Source organism: Excalfactoria chinensis, chromosome 2 (genome assembly GCF_039878825.1).
Source record: "Excalfactoria chinensis isolate bCotChi1 chromosome 2, bCotChi1.hap2, whole genome shotgun sequence".
NCBI classification, from domain to species: domain Eukaryota; kingdom Metazoa; phylum Chordata; class Aves; order Galliformes; family Phasianidae; genus Excalfactoria; species Excalfactoria chinensis.
In genome coordinates, this window is record NC_092826.1 from 100,967,679 (window position 1) to 100,985,907 (window position 18,229).

General features: G+C 35.4%; 1 protein-coding gene across 1 annotated transcript in view; it reads left to right on the forward strand.

Annotated features, from left to right (window-relative positions):
• The window catches only part of PHF14 (PHD finger protein 14), a 189,725-nt gene that overhangs the window by 170,720 nt on the left and 776 nt on the right, over nucleotides 1–18,229 (forward strand). The window lies entirely within an intron of this gene.

Genomic DNA, 18,229 nt, shown 5'->3' on the forward strand with positions numbered 1-18,229 from the left:
AAATCAGTATATTACATTTTAATGGTTAAGAGAATTTTCCTGTTAGGTAAAATTTGTATTTCCTGCTTGTTGTTTAATCTTGGCAATAAATTATTCATTATTGGAATAAATAAATAGAATATTACTACTTAATTCCTCCTCTGACTGGAACATTGCCGTTACCTTTCTACTTGTTTCACTGATCCTTAAATGGCCATTTTAATTTTTAAAAGGGATGTTTAGGAGAGCTTATGAATACACTGCTTATATTCTGTTTAATCAGTAAACATTTTCTACTTTGAAGGCTGGACTTTCTGCACCACTAATGTGATCAAAAAGATGGTTAATGTGCAGTTTCATGCGCAGCTAGAGAAATCTTACCCAGGTTTCATTCTTTGGCTTTGGCCATCTCATACACAAACCACTGAATTGTGAAGGTACTTTTTGATGTATTTTGAGCACGGACATCTGTCAGTGCAGTCACATCAACTCTTTCCTCCGCTGCTAACACTGCACTGACCCGTGCTGAGTTTTGTGTTGTTTTTTTCATCCAAACTTTGTAGCTTTGAATTGGTTTGTCTGGTACTGTTTAAGCTTGCTTATATCTTGTTTGTTGCTGTCTTTCAGGGCGGCTTTGAAGAACTGATGCATGTGTATCAAATAGATAGATGCTTTTATAAATGCTTAGAATAGGCTGTACTTTCATTCTCAGTTAGCAAGCTTCACTGGATAACATCTAATTCACAATATAAAGCACCGTTCCATGTGCTTGGGGGGGGGTCTTCTGTAGGTGTGTATTTGTCCCTTTTCTTCCTTCAGAGAATAAGTTGTAAGATAGATATTTGTCAGAGATATTTTGAGGCTATTACAATTTGTTTCATTTGCTATCTTTTTTTTTTTTTTTTTTTTTTTTTTTTTTTAATTCAACTCTTGGGTATGACTGCAAGAACAAATCAGTTAAATTCCTCCCCTTGTGTATACAAAAATCATTCTTTTGCCACAGACTGTCAGCCCAGACACAGTCATGACCTTCATTTACTTACATAAATTTAACATTGGGTTTCATTGGATAACTGAATCTCTGAAATAGCTTCTGATATTTGAGAATATGAATAGGGCTCAGAAAAATGGTATTTAGTTAACGTATGGAGTGTTTTGCCACTTGCAGGCTCCTAGCCTTTCAAGGATTTAAATGATAAATTTAAATAGGCAGCTAGCTAACTTAATTGCATTTTAAAAAATTATATTAGTTTTTACAGGTTATTGATTTTACACACCATCTGAATCATCAGAGGAGTGCAGTTTAAGTGATCATTTGCACAGCCTTCCTAGGCACAAGTCTTTTGAGATAACACACCTAGAAGCAAGGAGAGCCGTGTTTCAAAACAACATTGGCACAAAGGGGTGAGGGATTACTGTGCGTGATATTGCCAAGATCGTTTCAACAGCATGAAAACAGCTGATAAACACTGTGGAAAAAACTGCAGTCCCCAGTTCACATAGGCCTGCTTGTCCAGATAGGCTTGAACAGCTGCCAGTGGGTGAATCAGATGTCACTTGGGTTTGCGCACGAGGAGGAGACAATCTGTTCCAGCAGCGCCGGAGCCTGAAAAGAGGGAATGAATCAACAGGAAAAGACTCCACACACAATGTCCTTTTCATGTTACCAGGAAAACCAGTTTTATGCCAAATTACCCTGGGATCAGGATTGTGTCATTTACCTTATTGGAAAGCAATAGCTCCCCTTTATCAGTCTGTACAGTACTCATTTTTATTCCCATCTTTCCTTAAAAGAAAAGGATATGGTTTCTTTGAGAATAAGGTTGAATTGGGTTTCATTCTATGAGAGCGTGTAACTGTTGACAAATAATTCCATTTGCAGGCACTTAAATCACTGTTGTTTTCATGATAAGGAGAATTTAGATCTTTCTTTTGAATTATTGGAAATTTTATGGGTTGCAGGCTCTGTTCTGCCCCCGGGGCACTGTCTGCCCCCCTTATAAAAAGCCAAATTAAATGAGAGCAAAGCATATTAATCTCTATTCTGTGGTCTGAAGCTTTTTTCTCCCCAGAAACCTACACACAAGCATACACACACAGGCACTGCCACTCTGAAAGGTGATTTTGGTCATTTGAAGGGCTACAAATGACTTGTATTATTCAAAATGTCTGCTGGGTGACCCAGTAAGCATTTGTGTTCAGCAGTGGATCTTTACTTTGTTCATTCCTTAGGTCTAGCACTTTTCTGTAAAGATTTGCTTTAAATGATTTTCAGGACTCTTGCACATATTCATTAATTTTCTCCAAAAGTGAACCTTAAGTAATGGCCAGTTTCTCTTCATCTCTATAAAATTTGTATGTTGGGTCCAGTAACAAAAGAAGTACTTGGAATAATCTATCCTGCCAGTCAGTGAAAAGCTATCCCTGGGTTTAAGTTTCTTGGGAAAGATTATTACTGGGTGAAAACTTTGCACTTGATATTAAGCAAGTGATGTTTGTAAAAAAGCAGCCAGGATGGGAGATAGTGGTTCCTGAACAGGCAGACATGACACAACAAGAACTCTTGTCTAACTGCACTTCTCTCTTATCCATTCCCAACATTCATCTTTCTAAACAAATGTGTTGTTCCAGGTAGGCTATTTGACACTCAGAAAAATCACTATTAGGGCAGAATGTTACGTAAAAGAAAGGAAAACTTATTATTTTACTACACCAAATTAATCCCTCTAGGTTGTCTGCAAAATACTTTTCTTTCACACACAGTGAGACCGCTTTCATAGCTTCATGTCTTGTCACTCCTAATAATTGTATCTCACCCCATGTAGCACCTCTCAAATGTGTTGTAAGTGTTCCCTTTGCTATCCTTTCTAAGCATATTCTGCCTCTGATGTTAATTTGAGCCATAAATATTTGAAAAACCGTAAGTTAAAAGAAACAATCAATGATGGTATTTGCTGTCTTCATAATATGTAAAGACACTGGTCTGAAATGGCCGTGACAAAGTTCTAGAAAAGAAATCATCATTATATTCATTACATAACTGTCTCCTTTGTAATTATTATTGTTGTTAATATTACTATGACTACTGTATTATTGTACTCTTGTTCTTTTAGATGGAAGCCTGTTTTAAACGCACAGGAAATTTTGTGGGTTTTTTTGCTAAGTGCATAAAATACTGAGATCTGTTAGGGCTTGGCTGCATGGAGATATTCCTGCATCTTCCAACAACATCTGTTTTGCCCAAATGCTGTAGCTTCTGTTTTGGTCAGGTGCAACGGAGACCTTCTGTAGCACTGAGTTGTGGGTGTATTCTGCCATGGATGTGGAGAGTGGGACATATACATCAAAAAGCTCAGTGCTGTGACCACATTTATTTATTTATTTAATTATTTTCTTAGAAGTAAGCTCCCAGAGACTATACTGGACTTTAGAATTGAATGCTCATTAATTTTATGCCTCAAAATTAGATTTACTTGTTCCAATTTTGAGGCTTCACAATACAGATGCTGTGAGACATCAGCTGCCCAGACCTCAAGAGCAGTTCAGCCCCAGCTGGCTCAGTGCAGTCTGTGTGGGTTGTCTTACAATCTTGGAGCCAAATGCACTGTTATATGTAGCTCTGACTGTTCTTAGCTGGATAACAGCAGTAATAATAATAACAGTAATAATGTGAATTTTATTGCTCTGCAGCAGGGGGACCAGTCTGATTGTGAATCCTGGAAGGTTTCTCTGGATTTCCCCCAGCATGCTCCTCATTGCCAGCAATGAAGACTGGAACTCAGACTGTGCGCTGTCCTGTTGGTGGCAGGTTATATCTAGAGAGACTTATGTCTAAAGCTGTTCCCAGAGCTGTGGGCCTTAAGGTCAGAGTTTGCTTAAGCCTCAGAAGTACCAAGAATGCTTCCAAGCTCAACACTTACAAAAAGTTAGCAACTTTTTATACATTGTACTCCGACCCACAAAAAGGCCAGTGCTGACTTTGTTATGACTGTCCTTGCACACCAATGCATTCAACTGTTAGCAGAGCTGAACAAATGTCATTTTCTTTTCATAAAACGGTGAGATTGGGTAATCTGTTGTACTTTCTCAATTAGTTGTAATGAGAGACATTTAACTATATTATTGGGAAGTTAATATAATTATTGGATACCATGTTGGAAAATTCATAATGATTTGAAGCTGCTGGCAACATTTAATGAGATTTCCTGTTTTGCTTTCATTCATTCTAGTATGTCCTTTAGCAGTCAGGCTGGTAGAGGTTGAAATATATTGTCATGAAAGAGTTTCTTAAAAGTAAAATTCATATACAGTGGGATCTGTTTATATTTCAAACCTAATCTGAACCTAATTATTACAGAAAATATATATATATATTTGCTTCCTTTTATTCATTTTTGTCCCTATAATGTTTCTGACATAAACAATGAGAAATCTATGTTTTTCCTGATATCAGATTGCTTTTTAATCTGCAAATACATTATGAAAGAAAAATCATAAGGCTCAAGTGGGGGGGGGGGGTTCATACTTAAAATCTGTTACTGAATGGGAAAAAACAACAACAACAAAAAAGGGCAAATTTAAACAACAACAAAAAGATTCCACAATATTTGTTGGATACACTCTTGGCTTTAGACTTAAAGGACAGCTAGGAACTGTATAATGCTATAAGACAAATTTCATAACTATATTTAAATAGATTAGTAACACAAAACAAAAATATATTTATCCTACTCTGTTAGGAAAATGACTTGTGAAGAATAAAAGTTGTCTGTAGTTTTAAGTAAGCTTTGTCTTTTGGTGTAACTTTGACATAATTATTTTTATGTTGTATAATATGACCCAAATATTGTATTTTTGTCAGCATGTCTAATAGGTTGTTCAATATCCTTGTTCTGTACAGGTCATTGAGCCCATTCATGTTCAATGATATACAGCATGAATGTTCATGGGTAGTTTGATGCATCTTTAATAGTAGGTGAAGGAAATGGCATAGGTTTATTTTTTGACCTTCTAGAAGTGTTTTCCCTGCTGAGTGAATTGCACTTCTGGTCTGATCTATGGAAAAAGAAATTCTGGAGAAGAAAATGTTTAATTACTGCAGATAGACCTCTAAGAGCTGCCCAGCCTTCTCCCGTGATTACCATTATAAAGTGAATTAAAAGAACATTTGTTTTAGATAAATTATTGTAGAAAGTGAAAGGTCACTGTGAGTGTTTTCCTCTCACTTCTGAATTCTTGGATTAGTTTATGCTGCTTTAATGATCTCATCTCTGCCCTCAATGCAAAATACTCTGGAAAAGTCATTCTGGTCAGGGCCCTTCGCTTGAACTTAAATGAAAGCACAATGAATACTTGATCATAAGTAATATATACTAAAAATTATGCCAGTGGATATTAAAAACACTTAAAATTGGCAATTTACTTTTTAGAATGTGGTAAGGTAACTTATGAAATTGTGACAAGAATTAATATGAAGATAAAAAAGTCTGTCTAGCCAGCAAGGTGCATATTGAATAGATGAATACAAGAAGAATCCTCATATTCTAGTCAAAGGTGATAAAGATTCACTTTGTTAATGTAAAATTAATATTATTTATGCGCATTTTGGCCCATTTTAGAATACCAAGTTGCACAAAAGCAAATTAATGAGGCCCAGGACAGGCAGTCCAGGTACGTTCTCCATCTTTTGTGGAGTACCAGCACTAACCAGGAAAGGGCTAGTGGTCACTACCCGAAGAATGAAAATGCTTGTCCTCTTTGGCTTGTCACCAACAGATGAGAGATAGAATTAATTGAAGCTGGTAATGTGTGACTGTCAATCAAATAAACTAGGATATTTATCCATCTCTCCATTGAGGTGCAGGGGTAATAAGACTGACCTTATGTGCAATAGCAGGAAAGACAAATAGATGCTTATTCAATGTGTCTCTTCTCTTTCTTTGTGTAGAAACTGGTGGCAGAGGAATGTGGCAAGTGTTCAATGACATTAATAAGGCTTGTAGTATTTTGGGTCACGCAGCATAACGCCTTTGTAAAAAATAGTGTATGTATAGTGTCACGTACACTGAAACTTTCTTTCCTACTAGAGGCACCATGTTTCTGGATAGCAGATGACACTAACTCTTGTATCTTGCATGCTGAGATGTAGGGACAGGCTGAAGCAGAATACTGCAGAGTACTAGCTGGGAAATACACTGTGCAAGAGTTTAACAGTACTTATTACAAATCCCTTCTAGAAGAATGACTGTCTAGAAAAAAAGATTTTTTTTTCTTTGTAGGCAACAAAACTGAATTAATGTCCATCAAATGTAGTGGTTTTGTCCTAATATGCATGAATCCTGTACAACACAAGCACAGCATTCCTTGTTCTTTGATCTCTGCTGAAATTTGACAGTCTGCTATTAGATTCAAAGCACTGAGCTCTACAATGACCATAACCCCACTTCTTTATGCCTATGGAAATAGCACACACTACAGTTAGCTTGTAGGTTTGGCTTCATTAGCTTTACTGAAAAAATCAGCTAGCTACAGCATTATGTCACTAGCCCTCCAAAGCCTTCAGAAAACAAATGTGAGACTGTCATTAGTGACTGGAGCGCTTTTCCAAGGAAAGGCTGGGAGAGCGAGGACCATTCAGTCCAGAAAAGAGAAGGCTCAGGAGGGATCTCATCAGTGTATAAAACAGCTAAAGACAGAGTGCAATGAAGGAAGAGCCAGACTCTTTTCAGTGGATCCTAGTGGCAGGACTGGAAGTAATGGGCACCAAATGGAACACAGAAGCTCTTGAGCATAGGGAAGCACTTCTGTGGTGTGTAGATGCTCAAGCACTGGCATAGGATGCCCAGAGGATGTGGAGATACCTCCTTGGGAATCTTCAGAAGGTGCCTTAATGTGGGCCTAGACACTGCTCTGAGTGGCTCTGATGGAACAGGGCATGGCCAGATGGACCCTGAATATTCTGTGGTTCCATATTCATTTTCCAACTTCTGCATTGCTATAGAAGTCATAGATGTTGGTTATAGACGCACCAGATGAACAGCTTTCTGGACTGAGTGTTTCACAGGTCCACTTTCATCAGATATTTGTGGTGCAGGGTCCATGGGGCTGAAGTTAATTCTTTTGTCTTGTCTTTACCAGCCAAGTTACTGATTTGGTTAGGGATTTGAGCCAAAAAACTTTTTTATGACCCCAGGGAGTTAGCATGTATGTAACTGCATGATCATTAAATATATGCCATAAATGTTTTCTCTTTCTCATTCACTAGCAGTTTTTTTCTTACTTTATTTCACAATGCAGTTTTGGTTGGCCACATGCTGAGTTTCTCACTCATTGCAGCATTTAGCAAGAACACTGGCAAATAGACTTGGTTTATGAATTCATTTTCATAATGTTCCAACATTCACATCATGGCTTTTTGCTTGACAAGTGGGAAATTTAAAAAATAATAAAAAATAAGCACATTATAACACAGCAGGAATTATTTTTGCAAAGTTAATGCAAGAACTGTGTAGTGGGAGAGTTTTTAGGTCAATGTAATTGAGTTTTTGGTTTGGGTTTTGTTTTTCTCTTTGTGGGCTTTTGTTTTCTGCTGTCATTTGATAAGCTATGCCATTTTTGTACTGTTTCACAAAGTCATCATGAAGAGTTATCAGATGCAGACGGTGTACAATGGTGGCAAACAGAACAGTGTGTATGTTTTGTCCAAGTGCAATGACTCTCCAGGAAGAGTCAAACATTCAAAGAAATTACTGTGTAAGATCACTTTTCTGTCTGCATTTGAGAAAAGCTTGCTGCTGCTGTGGGGGGGAGTTAATAGCAATCATATTAAACAGAAGGACCTGCAGTGCCCAGGCTGGAGAGATGCTGCAAGTTTATATCATGCTCAGGAGAAAACGAGGCCATTATCCTCACAGGCAGTCTCCTAATATATGTGGCACTCATTTTTCTTCAAGGAAATGAAGCCACATAGAATGGGGCTAATTAAAGTTTTTCAGTGTTTAAGGAGATTTGCAAAGGCTTTTACTGATTTATAGACTTTTTCACTTACTCAGCAAATCATCAGAGGCTTCTCTTCAACCCTGCAAAGCATGAGAGCCTACCAACAAAATTCTGTGCCGTTAGCTATCACTGCCACAGCCCAAGAGCTGCTGAATTGCATGTTTCTACAAATCGGCAGCTGGATTTCTCCCTTCTCAATAAACTCACTAGAATCTGACTGGAATAACAGATAACCTGTCTCCTTTCCAGTGCCTTTGGCAGGATAAGCTACCCAGGAGCATGTTTTCCAGGTGATCATCACACTGTCAGAAGGCATTACAAAAGCCTAACCAACTTCAGAGCCCATAATGCAGGGCAGCACATGTGCACAAAGTCATCAGTTGTGTCTACATCCACTCACAGTTTGAAAGACACATTTGAGAAGGAGATGCTTGCAGAATGCCTTTATTATGATAATGTCACTTTCTCTTTAATTTTATATATGCAAAACACACTGTATAGAGTCCAAACATGTAGTTTTAAATTATTCAGTGTCCTGTTCAAATTAGTGACTTATAACATGGTACAGTGTCATATTTATTTTGAAGGTATTAATTCTCTGTTATTGAATGACTATCACAAGTGGTTATAAGTAATGAGTTATGACCTCCACTGGGGCAACTTTGATAAAAATTGTAAATAATATATTTCAAGAGACAGATAATTTTGCATTTTGCTAAAATAAGTATGTTCAAATTTGTTTTAATGGCAATTGGGGTTGGTGATACAAGCCACACTAAGAACTTCATCTGGTTGAATGGGTGTTTTTCCAGCCTTTTTATCAAGAAAAATACCCTCATGTTTGGAGTGTAGAAAAAGTATGAAAAAAAATCACAAAATGTTGACAGCGTAAAATGTAGAATAAATTTATGAAATATGTTAGAAATAATAAGGGTTTGTACACTGTCTTGATTACAGATATTGTAATTCTAAAAATATTTAGATGTGTTTTCATTTCCCCATCACTCATTCTCTAAATATAATAAAAGAAATAAAAAGTAGCCAAAACTGCCTTACAGATAGTTCCAGCAAACAGGCCTTTCAAGTCAGAGATCTGAAAGGCTTTCCAACTCTACCCTTTCCAAACCTTGATTGACATATATGGGAAATAAAAATAGGGAATTTAGTGGAATTAAAAGCTCTGTAACAGAGGAAACATTTTAAGTGTGCATATGTAGTAAATGCAGTGAGATCATTCCTTTTCCTTTGGGCTTCACGCTGGCATACAGTGAAATAATCAACTGAAAAAAGAGAGAGGATGTTCTTGTTTATGCAAAATTAGTTATTTTTCTAACAGAAACACTTCAGCTAACCTATAATATTGTTTTTCTGCTTTGTGGGTTAAAAACAAAAAATACAATTATAGACAATAAGGGAAATTCCAATTTATAAAGTAATAGCTGGGAGGACTGCCACTGCTTTCCATTTTGTAGCAAACAAAGATGATGCTCTCAAATGGCATACTCTTAAAACAGAGCTTTTATGCACACAGGGCTTCCTTCATAGCGCTCCAGTTCCCACTAAAAATAGAAACTGAAAAATTAGGCATGTAGTCTTCTTTTTGAAACAAACTCCTGTCACATGAATAATTCATGAGTCTTTCTAGACAGATGGAAGTAGGAAACAAAAACTTTCTTTGGCTTCATAAAATGAGCCTTTGAATGTGAGTCTCTGGGCTGTTTTCTAGAAACCTCACAAAGAAGGTCTTGTGCATCAAGCATTGAGCACACTCCCCTAGTACCTAAAGGAAAATTACCATTGCTTAATAATAGGAATAATCATAACAACTTGAAAATAGAAGTTTCACCTTACATGTGTACACAGTGGTAATTATTATGTGATTTATCATTATATTCTATTCCACAATAATTAAAGCTGCTTGTATTGCAAGTGTTGGTAGAGTCATTTTACTCACAGTTCAGAGATGATAACAGAAATAAACGATCTGAATATTCACAGGAGTTGTGAAAGATTTAAATTTATGCTAATTCAGAAACAAAATATGAAAATTTGAAGTATCTCAAATTTGCTAAATCTATTTGTCACCAGACAATCTGTGCTCACCTGAGAAAAGCCCCTATACAGTCTTTGTCAAAATCAGTGTATTTCCTTTTGTCTAATTAATTGAACTGACATTTTCAACCTGAGATAAAAATTACCCCGAAAAAATTTCTGAGCTCCAAGAACTATCTCTAGTTTAATGTAGGAAAAAAAAAACAAAACCAAAAACATGTAATGACACAAGTCATATCTAAGTAGCTCATACTACCTTGATAAGGTACGTATTTTTCTTGTAGTGACAAAAAATAAACATTTGAGATACTACTGAAAGTGGAAAGATAGTTGTATAGAAGCATATAAGTATTATAGAGGAAGCATATGGAAAATCGAGGATTGACAGCAGAAACAGTAGAAATAATTTAATTGTTAAAATAATTTAAATCTTGAAACAGTTTTGGAAGATCAAGAAAATTTCTATTTAAGATTAATTAAACACATAAAACTCTGCTTTGTGCCCAACCCCCTCCAACTGGGAAACATCTGGCTTTGAGATATTAGAGATCATAACTGTGTTAATAGAGAGAAGCTTCTGAAAACAGAGAAAGTTCAATATATATGCCGAACTTCTTTGTAGTTCTTTAGCTACCAAGGACAAATTTTGCCACTAAGCTATGAGCATTAATAATAATAATAATAATAATAATAATAAATAAAATTAAAAAACCAACCACAAAATCTTCTGCAGCTAAAGACTAGAAAGCTTCTAAATGTTGCAGACTGCTGAGGTCATCTCAGGGCAATAACAAAAATTTCACACCATTTAAGTCCAAAGTGGGACATAATGAAATTAATCTCAGGAAGTCTGCAGACTCTTGAAGGTTTCAGAAATTGTTTTCTGTTAACATTTACCTGTAGTTCTTACAGACATTTTTTATCCATGCTTCAGCACAGTCACTCTGTTATGATCTGTCTTAGGACTAATATGAACTTATCTTTTGGTGCAAATGTTCTTTATGTAAATTGTGCAAGGGAGAACCGAGACGTTTTATATCCTTTTATTGCTTGATACTTCATAATATGGAACAAAGATTTTATACTGCGTCTAGGAGATGCTGATACAAAGAAAAGGATAAGGAAGCAAATTGATACATCTTTAATAGTTATGGTAATTTACAAAAGGACAAAGGATATCAATGTTTGTTTCATTGGCTTTTGCTAAGTAACAAATTTTTGTAAAATTATTTTATGTTTTTTGTTTAGAGTCAAGTATACTCTCCTTTTTTCTCCTATATTGGTGCTGCAAATTCATTGTAATAAAAATGTCTTGCATAAACTCTCCAAAATTTAGTATTTAAATAATGTCTAAGGTAAAAATTAATTAACTCATCATAGTTTCAAAGGATTCTGTAATATACCATAATTTTCCAAATACTTCTGCTAATATCTTATGAAGCTTAATCCAGTCAATGTTATAGTTGTAGACTAAGACAAAGAAAACTTGTAGATCAATTTGGCACATGACTGGAATGGTTGGAGTAGTATATTCTTACATGTTGCCATTATTTAATGCAAGAGTTGAGCCATTATTAAGAAGTTGTCTGTTTCAATTCTACTGCTTTTTTTGTTGTTGTTGTTGTTGTTGTTGTTGAATGTATTGTCAAAATTGTTGTATTGAACTTCCTCAATAATTTTCAAACTAGTGACTAGGTTTGTAATTTTCTTCTGCTACTTCTTTGTTTCTGTTGTTTTCTAAATAACTGGTTCTTTAGAGTCAATAGTTGGTGGGATAGTAGTACTGCATACTTGGCTAATATTACACTCTGCTAAAATTGTGTTTGCTTTTCATGACACAGTATTTATTGTCAGTGTTTATGCATTTCAAAATGAAGTGCCTTCATTAAATCAATAAAAACGGCAGTAAGTTGGTCCCACAGAGCTTGCTACTTAGTGCCCTGACCTCAACATGAGAGTGTCTTCTTGGATCAAGAATGGAACTGAGAAAACACTCTGCAAGGTTGTTTGATGCAAAGGAGAATAAAGAGGAAAAGGTGACTGAAATCCATAATGGATAGGACTGCCATTTTAAGAGAAGAGTGTTTTCAAAGGCTCCTCTGTTACATTGCAACTTTGTAAACTGAGAGTAATTAATCTTGATGTAGGCCAATATTTTTGTGCTTATAAGAGTCTTCAGACACTAACAGAACATATTGTGTAGTATACAGGGACTGCACGGAGGACAGCATAGAAGATGCACAGAAAAAAGTTTAAGAAGAACATTACAGGATAATAGCATGGCATAATTAATCTTTAATACTTCTGAACATATGTATATCAGCATTGAATTAACATTATTGCAACATTATAATAACAAATATATTGACATTATTGTGACAAATATTTGTTGTTATTCCCAAATAGATAATTATGGTCTTTTTGTTGTTCATACTCTGTTTTAGCTGTATTGTTTGCAAGAAAGTTGTTCAACCCACTCACTGTTCTTCCTTTGAAGTGTATGGAACAAAAAAATATTATACCTCTAAATCTCTAGATTTATTATACCCATTTGAAGCTTCCACCCAGGGGAATTTTCTATCAGAACTTTTCAAAGAAGGTCCATTTGTTCTGCCTAGTTTAGCTTTTTTCCCATTTTGTGGATAAAATGAAAGACTTTTCTATTAAAAGCAATTTTCTGAAATCCTCTGCAGAAGTCAAAATCTGTGGGTTTAATGATTCCTTTGGCAACTGGCTCCTTATGCAACAATGTAGCAATTATAAATAATACCAACATGTTCATCTGATGACTTCTGATAACAAGTCAATTCACTGTTCCTTTTTTCTTTTTATATTATTAGGCACCGGTTATTGAGAAAGGCAGAAATATTTGTATGAGAATGTGTGTGAGAAAGAAGAGTTGATTTGCATACCAAGCTACAACACGTAACTGAAAGGACAAGATTGGAAATTAGTTTTCATAGACTTATAGGGATGTTACGTTCATTATCTCCAAAAAAAGGACAACACCAAGGAACTAAGTCTAGTTAAAATGATTTGGTGTCCCGTAAATAATTTGTTTGAATAACTGAATTAATTTATATTATATAAAGTGGAAAATTGTCATAAGTAAGGTTTTAATAACTTGAATACTTCTAATGCTTCTATACTTTTTTTTTTTTTTTTTTTTTTTTTTTTTTTTTTTTTAAATCCAGCTGAGAGTATCTGAGGCAATCATAGATTCTTGACTATTGTGACCCGAATCTGACTGACATATGAGTAACTGCTAAAAATAGAAAAAGAAAAGTTTTAAATTTCTGTTCATGAGCCTATGATTGTATCATGTTTGCTGCTAAAGAAGTGGTGTAGATATGCGTGGCAAATAACATAACATACAGAATATCGTACGTAGGTGGCTCTGAAAGTAATGCCTCCTTTTTAATTCCTTGGGACCTGCAACATATACAAAGAGCAGAATAACACTAGTTATTAAAGCAAATTCTCAGCCACAAAACATTATTTTTTTAATGCAGGCACCACCATTAGCTATGCATTTTTGCCAGTGATGAGTAAAAGCCTGAATGCCATGGTCATAAAAATCTGCACCTGTGGAGGTGACCCACTCTTACCATTGCCACTGCTGAAATGCATCATCCACTGCCACACTTCGCTTGCATCCACTGTTTGATCTCCACAAATGTTCAGCATGATGAATGTCAGTGGGTGCAATTTATTCTGCTTGAAGGTATTCAATGATGTATCTTTCACTAATCCTCATTTCCACAAAAGATGCCATTTTGTCAGACTGCCCCTCTGCTGCCATCTGTCATATGACAACAAAATGAAATGGAGTATTGTTGGGAAGCTTCAACCTCTACTACCATAAAATCAGTATCCACCTCTGACATCATGGGCCATTATAACAAAATAGGAGGAGGCAGTAATTTTAGAGAAACCCTTCCACAAAGACCTGTTATTCTAGAATAACTGTGCATTCAAGAACTGTTATTTGAGTTACAACTAACTTACCTGCATTATTGCAGTACTTTTTTTAAGATTTTCCTGAACTACAGAAGTATATAGAAATCTCATTTCAAATAGTGTTTCAGTAATTGCAACTCTTAGAGTAAATACATCTATGCAGAATGAATATAGTTTTTACTTTACAAAAAGTACTTCTATCATTAGACTTGGAAGTATATTGTGTAACAAAATTCTGATATTATAATGCTTGCTCATTTATTTTCTTTAAGCTGTGTACACCCAATAATTTCTTTATAGTAATATTATTGTGCAGATTGGTAGGGAGAAATTTCCTTCACAAGAATTAAGGTGATTTTATTGGATTCAGAGGTCTAACGAAGAAGTTTAATCTCTTGCTTAGAATTTTCATGGACTGAAAGAGTAGGTGACTGGCTGAATCTGTTTATCAGTAATGGCTGTTCATCTAAATGACCTTCACTGTTGTCTCCCAGCCTACTGTTTTGTTTTTTTTTTTTCCTCATCTTCAGCCTCAATAAGCAATGATTTTCAATGCCTTCTAGTTAATTACCTGTAGTTATTCAGTACTTCCTAGCCAAGAACCAAGCCCTTCAAAATGCAACTAGATATAGATTTCAAATTAATAGTTAATTTATTATCACAGTAAAAATTAGCTATCTTGCTCACTTATTTTCTTTAAGTTTGTTTATCCTATAATTCATAAGATACAAAATCAGGAAATATCAATTCAGATAACTGACAGATGACCTAGAAAACCTAAAACAGAATAAGTTAATTAAGAAATATAGAATGACACCCCCAAAAATATATAATGCAGATATTCTGTAAAAGATAACCATTTATCTAACACCTGCCTGATGCTCTAGATGTAAATCTTTAAAATAGAACACAGATGATTTGTAAAATATATTTCCAACTTCTTTTCAGGAGAAACAGTAACCAAACCAAACCAAACGCTTCCAGTACTTACAAGGAGATTATAATTGGGAGGGAAACAGACTTCTTCCATGGTTTGATAATGATAGAACAAGGGAAAATGTTTTTTAAACTAAAAGAGTGGAGATTTAGATTATGTACTGGGTTCCCCATAATGTTTTCACTCAGAGTGTGATGAAGCACTGGAACAGGCTGCCCAGAGAGTTGTGGATGCCCCCATCCTGGAGTTGTTCAAGGCCAGATTATATGGAGCCCTGGACAACCTGGTCTAGTGGGTGGCAGCTCTACCTGTGTGGCAGGTGGTTTGAAACTAGATGATCTTTAAGGTCACTTCCAACACAAGTCATTCTACAATTCTGGTATTCTATGAACATGTAATGCAAGTTCCAAGCACTACAGTGTCAATCAGGCATTGGTAAGTAAAACTGAAACTTTAATGAACATAGGAACACCTCTATGAAGACAGTGTTTTCAGAGCATTACACATACATGAACAAGGAGCGGTCACAGTCTGTTAGATAAGTGATCAACATGCTGCAACTTTTAGATTCTGCTTCCCATTAGTACTTATATCAGTAACACTGCATAACTGCAGGAGATGTTGTAGTTAAATCTTTGTATGTCAGCACATCATTATCTCAAACTATCAACCAAGATGAACCATGATGGTGATTGTATTTGTCTTCAGCAGGGATGTAGATGGATAAATTTCATGCAGTTTGCAGAAAATGACTCAAGTGTGGGATAATCCAGAATGGATAAGAAGTGTTAGAAATGTAAAGCCTGCTTTAAATGATGTTAGAGAAGAGACCAACACAGATAAGTGAATGTTCAGGCTGATATCATATAGAAGAGTTCAGCTTCAAAAATCAATAGTATAAAGGAGAAACTGTCTCCAATATTTTTATGTCATCTTATTTGAAAAGCAAAGGATTAAGTAAAACCAAAATACTCATTAAAAGTTGTTGCTGAGTTCTTCTTTCGATAACTGTTGCAAACAGTGAAAACCAGTGATGATGTTGTTTCTTCACATTTGGATTTTAAACACTGCAGAGGAATATTTATTTATTTAAAACCAGGTGTTATGTTTTCATTGCTGAAGGTGGTGGAGAAATAATTTTGTTTGTCCTGAGGGGAAGCAACTAAACAGGTTCTTTGAAAGCTTTTAAAGCCAGGCAAGGGAAGATCTGAGGCTTTCAAAATCTGTGTGAGATTAGAAACTGAGCAGTCATGTTCAGAACCATATAGAGGGGAAAAAAAAAAAAAAAAAAAAAAAAAAAAAAAAAAAAAAGATTTGTTGCTATTTACTGCAAGTATGAATATATATATATATATACATATATATAGTATGAATAGTATATATGTTCCTATTACTGCAAGTCATTCTTAGGACATCATCTCCAACCTCTCATTATCTGTCTCTATAGACAAATGCTAGTTGCATGTTACAATGTTACAAGCAACAGAACCCAGAACCCACTGATAGACCTGCAGAGGCTTTTGCTTCAGTACAAAATTCAGAATTCAGGAAGAATGTCTAAACAGCAAGGAATACGAATCGTTGAGAAGACAGATCTACTCCTTACTTAAAGAGGGAAAGAGGAATATATGTAGAAGATGGAGAGTTTATGAGTTATAAACTAGAGAATATGGATTAGTTATGGTGAGTCAATTAAACAGAAAAGCAAGTAGCAGTGTGGAAAATACAGAGGTTCAGGGATTAATATGCTTTTGCAAAGTATTTCAGGAAGTAATATGTATATCAAGGTACAAGTGCTTGACAACGTATGATTTCATGTGTGTATGGAAAAGAGGTGAAGGAGATTACTGAAGGAGGATAGAATCTAACTTCAAATAGAGGCTGCCATATGGTAGAATTTTGATGCTGAGACAACAAAAATAGTATTTGGTGGTTTGTTACTGTCTTTGCAGAGAATGCAAGATTTTTTTTGCTTCCATATATATAAATGAAATTACAGGGAGCATAACTGACTTAATAACCAATTTAATTATATTAATTCCAAGAGTGATTCTACCAAACTAGATTTTTCAAAAATGGTGTGGTTTTTGTTTGTTTGTTTGTTTGTTTGTTTGTTTTCTGTGAAAAAATAATAGCCTGATTTAAGGGGCAGACAACAATGCGTGTTTTCTGTAACTTGACAAGCCCATTACACACATGAGTATGCAAAATTATCTTATGTTCTATCTATAGCTAGTGGTGATAGTTAACTGTAAGACACAGACTACTGTTTGAATCCAAATTTAAGATGTAGATAAAATATATTTGGAAACTCATGTTCTCCAACCAACAGCTCATGGTACAACTACACCTAGACATAACTAATATGAGCAGAACTAAATTTCTTGTGAATATATTGTCTGAGCAGTACACAAAAAGCCCACTAAGAATGTTACTCCCATTAGCTGGAATTGCTTTATTAAAAGGGATTCATCTGCTTCTGACTTGAATTGTAGTCTCCTTTGCTGATATAGAAAACCTGCTAAACATTTTCAGAGAGAATGCCTTGTAAGACAAATAGTTAAAGTAATCATAAAGTCTTGTTTGTACACGAGAGTCCATATGTAAAGGGGCTACCTGACAAAACCTATGGCATTCAGTAAACACCTGAATTCAATTCGACCAGTGCAGTGGTACTAAACTTGCAAAAGTGCTTTCAGTAGTAGATGTTGAGCATGCTGAAGCAACTTCACAAATTGCATCATGCTGTCAGGCCCAGAAGGCACATCATTTCTGTAGGAAATCTGTGTAGGAATAGGCTTTTTAGTTCTTCAAAGAAGTGGTGATGCATTGGAAAAGGCTGCCCAGGAAAATGGTGAAGTCATTGTCCTTGGAGTGTTCTAGAAACATGTAGGGGGACGTGTTTTAGTGGGCATAGTGGTGATGGATTGACTATTGGATTAGATGATTTTAGTATTCTTTTCCAACCTTAATGATTCCATGACTCTATAATATAAAGCCTTTCTTTGTTTTTGTTTTTCTTTTTAAAGAAGAAAAAGATGATGTTTCACATCATTATTTGAATGCCACTGTTTACTAGATGACTCCTTGATTAAATTGGGGACCATGTTAGCTCTCCCCATGACCCGTCAGAAATAAAGAATTTGTTTACTGTAAATTGCTCACCACTCACTCCTATGCACCATCTGCCGCACTTATTCACAAAGAGCTTCATTTCTAATAATAGCTCTTTTAGGAAAAATAATACAAGATGTCTTGTGTACTTGCATGGGATATAACTACAGTTTTAATCTTCCTGGTTTA